A 6510-nucleotide genomic window follows, 5' to 3' on the forward strand; every position below is an offset into this window, starting at 1 on the left:
GAAATTTAATTTGAGCCAAATTATTTCTTTCTGTTGAGCAATTCAATTAGGATTGTTAAAAATATATAGAATAATGATAATGACCATACAGCTTTGGAGAAGAAGCGTTGTTAGTTTTACAAAAAAAAAACATTAATTTTTCGGAGACTGGCATTTTCGGCGGAGGTATTTATCAGCGGAGCATTTGTCCCTACATGCCGAGCAAATGTCGGTGGAGCAACTGTCCCTACATGCGGAGCAAATATAGGCGGAGCAATTGTCGCCGGAGCATGTGTCGTTCGGGTAGCATTTGTCGCCGGAGCATTTGTCGCTGAATGCGGAGCAATTGTCGGTGGAGCAACTGTCGGCGGAGTAACTGTCGGCGGAGCAATTGTCGGCGGAGCAACTGTCGGCGGAGTAAATATCGGCGGAGCAACAGTCGGCGGAGCAATTGTCGGCGGAGCAACAGTCGGCGGAGCAAATATCGCATTTTGGAGAGCATTTGACACCGGAGCAATCGTTGCCGGAGCATGTGTCGGGTTACCTCTCTCCCTACCGCTCCACGACCGCTCCAACAACGCTCGGGCGGTGTGACCAGGCCTTTAAGTGTGAATGAACACATTGCCAAAGGACGCTAAGACGCTGTGGAATTCGAACACATGACCCACTGGTTACAAGGCGAGAACCGATAAACCACAACGCTTCCATAACTATTTCAAACAATAGTAGCTGACACAGTCAACTCTCTCAACCGGCAACGTATAAAATAACCAGCCTCCTCAAAATGATTGCGTAATTAATACTCACGACCCATTTCTTATAAACAAAAAAATCCTTTCGTCTTATAATCTACCAACAAAATGTTGTCTAAATTTAGATTTCGGTCAACAAATTGCAAAATTAACCTTCCCCCTTAAGTGTCCTAGATTGGCCTTTATAGGTCTTTGGCCTTTGCTAATCACCTACATCCACTGCATGTTGGTTCTACTCTTTTGTCATTATATTGATTTGTTTACTATTGATTGTTCTTTTTATTGTTCATATGATATTGTATGTTGTATATTTTACATTTTTAATGGATGTGAATAAAATGAAATGAAAAATTAATTGAAAAGAATACATACAAACACCCGAAGAGAAGATTTACGGTCATCGCTCTGCGGATCGTTTTCTCGTTAACTTTTCTCCGACATGTATGATTGTCTGAATCCCGAATAGCATTATATCAAGTACTTCATGAAAAACAATACATGGCTAAAAGAAACTTGTTTTTTTTGTCATAATTTAATGGACAACAAATTAAAATGATAAACTTTTTTCAGAGTAATTGCCGGTAGGGATACTTCAGTTCATTGCCATCTTTGCAGCAGTAGTGTAATATTTTGACTTGATTAGATCGTTTATAGGCCTATTGCGTAACCATAATATTATTCATATTAACAATAATATCAGTAATGGAAAACATTGATACAAACTATATATATATATGGTAAAAATAATCACATTATCATATGAAGATACTCTGTTTTATTCCACTTTCAAACCATGGCGGGCGGAGGAGTTGTACGCAATTTTCGGTTACACTTCGTAGTTCCGAAGGCTCGTAATTCCGAAGGTTCTTTATTCCAAAGGTTCGAAATTCCGAAACACGTAAATTGCCTATACCTCGATGTTCGTTAATCCGACAACGTAAAAGGGTTCGTTAATCCGAACATTTGTGGCGTTATTCCGAAAGTTCGTTATTCCGAAGTTTCGATAATCTGAAAACGAAATAAGGTTCGATGTTCATAAGGTTCGTTAATCCGAAAACGAAATAAGGTTTGTTGTTCCGAAGGTTCGTTAATCCGAAAACGAAATAAGGTTCGTTGTTCCGAAGGTTCGTTAGTCCGAAAACGAACCTTCGGAATATTCGAACCTTCGGAATAACGAAGCTTCGGAATTACGAATGTATGCGCAATTTTCTCCCACCCGCGAAATGTTGTAGGGATCATTACTTTCAACCCCGCAGCCCCATCCCCTCTGTCTACCTACTGTATCATGTATAGTGATAGAGCTCATTAAGTGATCAAGGCGGTAATTGTCTCTATTTGTAGCATATTGAAATTATACTGAAATAAATCCATTCGGAGAAAAAAAATAATAAAAGTAACAAAAGTATGTTTTTCATCTGTCTCAAATCTCTTAAGTCATAGATTTTTATCATAAATTTTGAAACGTGTATTACCATCATCATCGCCTTGTTTGTATTTTTATGTTACTTTCGCTGTTGTCTTCTTTGTTTTAATATTTAAATTCTGGAAATCGTACTGTCTTTGAACGATTCCCCTTCCTTCTATTTTCCCTGGCTCTCTGCATACTCGTATATAAAATATAATTATTTTTTTTAATTCGTTCAGAGATAGATCAATGTCGATCTGACTCTGCTCAGTGGCTACCGGGCCCGCCCAAAAGCAATTGGGAAAACTTAAATGTCGGAGGATTTCTATTTCTGATTTCTTTTCCGAACTATTATGGATTTTCGGATTTTCGCTATTTACGGTTACTACTGTTATTTAACTTCTTATCTCGCAAAATTTGTTTATTCAATATTTATGTATTCCATAATTCATTTAATTTAGAAATTATCAGCACGATTACTTTGTAGTCATTGTTTTTCTATAAGTTTTTGCAATAAGCAAATAAGAAAAATGAATGAATGACAAAGAGTGATATGAATTCGAAATATTGCACTTGTGTCTGGTTTAATTGGGGACGGTTACACTTCGTAATTCCGAAAATTCGTTCTTCCGAAGGTTTATTATTTTGGAGGTTCCCAAACACTTTATTTGCCTATACCTTTCGTTATTCGTTTATTTCGTTTTCGGATTAACGAACTTTTGGAACATCGAACCTTATTTCGTTTTCGGATTATCGAACCTTCGGAATAATGCCACAAATTTTCGGATTAACGAACCTTTTTATGTTTTCGGATTAACGAACATCGAGGTATAGGCAATTAACGTGTTTCGGAATTACGAACCTTCGGAATTACGAAGTGTAACCCAATATAGTTTGCTTCTCTGGGCTAGGAGGACATTTAAGCTTTATTGTCTACATCCAACACTGATCATAAAATAGTGCATTTTATTATGTTTATGGTGGGGATCACTTTACATTTTAGCACCAATCTATATATGGCTGATTTGCAGAAATCGGAATTCGTGATATTATCATCGCATCTGTTATTCCATTTCACATCAAGCTCCCACATTCAATGAAAAAATTACACTTTTACATACACACCCTTCAAATCCACCCCACAAATTACCCCCACATACCTAGCTTAAATGCATACAGTACAAACATGCTCCTGAGCATTTAATTTTACGCAACATAGGGTAGGCCTATACAGAAAAAAGAATAAGCTGCAAAATCAGATTGTTACAAGAGAAGCAAGGGGAAATAGAAAAGAACTATCACAAAATGCCCCCCCCCCTTGTTACGCCAACATTCACACCAGAATTTACACTCGCACCATATACTCGACTAATCATATCTGTTCACATTCAAATCTCTATTCACCTTCAGTTCATCCCAGTTACGTATATGTAAACTTGATTTGCCTGACTTCGTTGCCAGGCGGCTTTCTTCATCCACATCAATCCATATTTTATTTTATTGTTCGAAATAGGCGTGAATTATTTATTTATTATTTATTTATTTTATTTTATTTTATTTATTTTATACTGCATTGTAGGCCTGTTCAGTTCTTAAAACTGCTTTACAAAGGCGCCCTGCAGTTTAAAATACATGTCGAGATAACTATAAAATATATCATAAAAAAACAATCAACGTCAAAAATACAAAATACAAACTATTTAACATCAGGAACAATTAACATAAAAAAAATTAGAGTGGGAAGTGGCAATTTAAACATACAAGTACATAGCATTGTAAATCAATTGAATATCATTTCGCTCTTCATCAGTTCGTATGAAAGGCTTTGCATAATTTTTTAAAAAACTAACAAGGAGGTACAGGCTTGTAAATTTGAAGGAAGTGCATTAAATAATTTTGGTCCAAAATATGCGAAAGATTTTCTTTTATATTCAGTTCTAGCTTTGGGAAGCTGAAGGGGGCATCGCAAAGAAAACCGTGTCCTGTATTTCACGGGCCGTTTACATACTAAAGGTTTTAAATAATTTGGTACTAAATTGTTCATTATTTCATATACAAAAACACAATACTGATATTTTATACGCTGATCTACTGATTGCCACTTCAGACTGCAACAAAGAAATTTGTGATGTATTATAATTTTTTTTCAAAAGCATCCTGGCATATTTTTTTTAAAGTTTTTGTATCTTATCTAAATGTATTTTTGCACTGCTTCCCCAAGATGTAATACAGTCAATGTAAGGTAAAATCATAGAAAAGTACAGCTTCTTCATGATATTAAAGGACAGTAAATGCTTAATCCGCCTTATACAACCTATTGCTCGAGATATTTTACAAACGATATTAGTATTATGTTCACACCAAGTCAAGCCCGGATCGATCATGACACCTAAGTATTTAATCTTTTTTACATTTTCCAATTGTATCTTCCTGAATTTCACTGGCAAATGAGCACCCCTCAACTTTTTCTTTTGACCAGATACCATGGCTTTTGTTTTTGCGGGTGTAAATGCATATTATTTAAGTCTAACCATTTACATATTGAATCAAAATCATCTTGCAAATACTTTTGTACCTCCTTAACTGATTCACCGTGATTAAAAATGGCGGTATCATCAGCAAAAAGAGACATTTTAGAATGTACATGCAATTTCAAATTACACATGTCATTAATAAAAATACAAAATATCAATGGACCCAATATAGATCCTTGTGGAACACCTGATTTTATTTTTAAAAATTCACTGCGACAATTGTTAATCATTACAAATTGCCTTCTGTCTGTTAAATACGATTCCATCCAGTTGTATTCATTGCCAGTAACACCATAGTACTTGAGTTTTGCAAGTATAAAATTGTGAGGAATAACATCAAAAGCTTTGCGTAGGTCCAAGAAAATACCACCAGTAACATGTTTTCGGTCCATTTTATCATACAAAAAAACTGTTATCTCAGTTAGACAAGTGGCAGTGGAATAAAACGGTCTGAAGCTAGACTGACAATTTGCAAGTAGATCATTTACATTTAAGTACTTATACAATTGATCATGTACTCTACTGCCCTCTCTAGTATTTTGGACAGGACTGGAAGCACAGAAATTGGTCTATAATTGTCAATATCAAAAGATCCTCCCTTATGTACAGGAGTAATTCTTGCTGTCTTAAAATCTTCTGGAATAAAACTAGTTTGTAAAGTTGCATTAAGTACATGGGTTACAGGTCCAGCTATACTCTCTGCTGCCAGCTTAAGAAACTTAGGGTAAATGCCATCTACTCCGACCGCTTTCGAACAATCAATATGTAATAGCTCTTTCAAAACATACTCCTTTTTGATTGCACAAAAATTTAAATTCACAATCTGGCATAAAAAGAGTTTGTAAATTGTTTAATAAATCTTTCGAGAAATTATTCGAAGGGGCTTGCAACCTTGAGCCGACTTCATTAAAGGCTTTGTTTAGAACGTGAGCTATTTCATTGTTAGGTATTTGATCATCATCAATTGTTTAACTTAACATCATGACTCGTGGTTTTATTTTCCTTAGGTAGAAACTTCGATAAAATGTTCCAGTTCTTTTTTATGTCATTTTCGCAGTCCTTAAATTTGTCCTGATAATACTTCTTTTTCAAATTTGTAATCAAGTTATTAGCTCTGTTACGGGAAGACTGAAATTCATTCCACCAATGAATTAATCTTGTTTTTCTAAATTGCTTTCGATAATAATCCCTTTCGCGTGCTAACACCAAATAATCATCAGTTATCCAAAGTACCCCTCTTTGTTTTTGCCGCACTGATATCACGAAATGAAATACTCCGAAAATTTGCTTTGCCCATTTGACGATGCATGGGCCTGGCAGCCGCTGTGCAGCGCAATATCGACGAAGCTTTGTCCTTTAATCGTGCACCATTCTATACAACCCGTAATATGTTTCTGTATATTTAATGAATGAGGGTACAAAGCCTTCAGCTCTGGATTATTTTATAAATAAGATAAACGAAATATTTATTTATTAATTGATTGATTATCAATTTATTTTTTATTTTTTTATTTATCTATTTATTTATTGTCATTTCATGGAATTAAGAGTAACGAATAATATTGGATGAACGCATATTTAACAGACAGGAGACAGTTTGTCGTAGTATATAATTGTATCAGTGAAATTGTAAAAATTAGATCAGGCGTCAGACGGGGATCCATATTGGGTCCATTAATATATGTAACTTGAATTTGAATGTTAATTCTAAATTGTGTATTTATGCAGATGACACTGTTCTGTCATGATGCATTATCTAAAAATAAAAAAAAAAAATCTGCAAGGTGATTTTGATGTCATCAGTAACTGGCTCACTTTAATGGTATGCATTTGCATCCAA

Source organism: Lytechinus variegatus, chromosome 14 (assembly GCF_018143015.1).
Source record: "Lytechinus variegatus isolate NC3 chromosome 14, Lvar_3.0, whole genome shotgun sequence".
Classification (NCBI taxonomy): Eukaryota; Metazoa; Echinodermata; class Echinoidea; order Temnopleuroida; family Toxopneustidae; genus Lytechinus; species Lytechinus variegatus.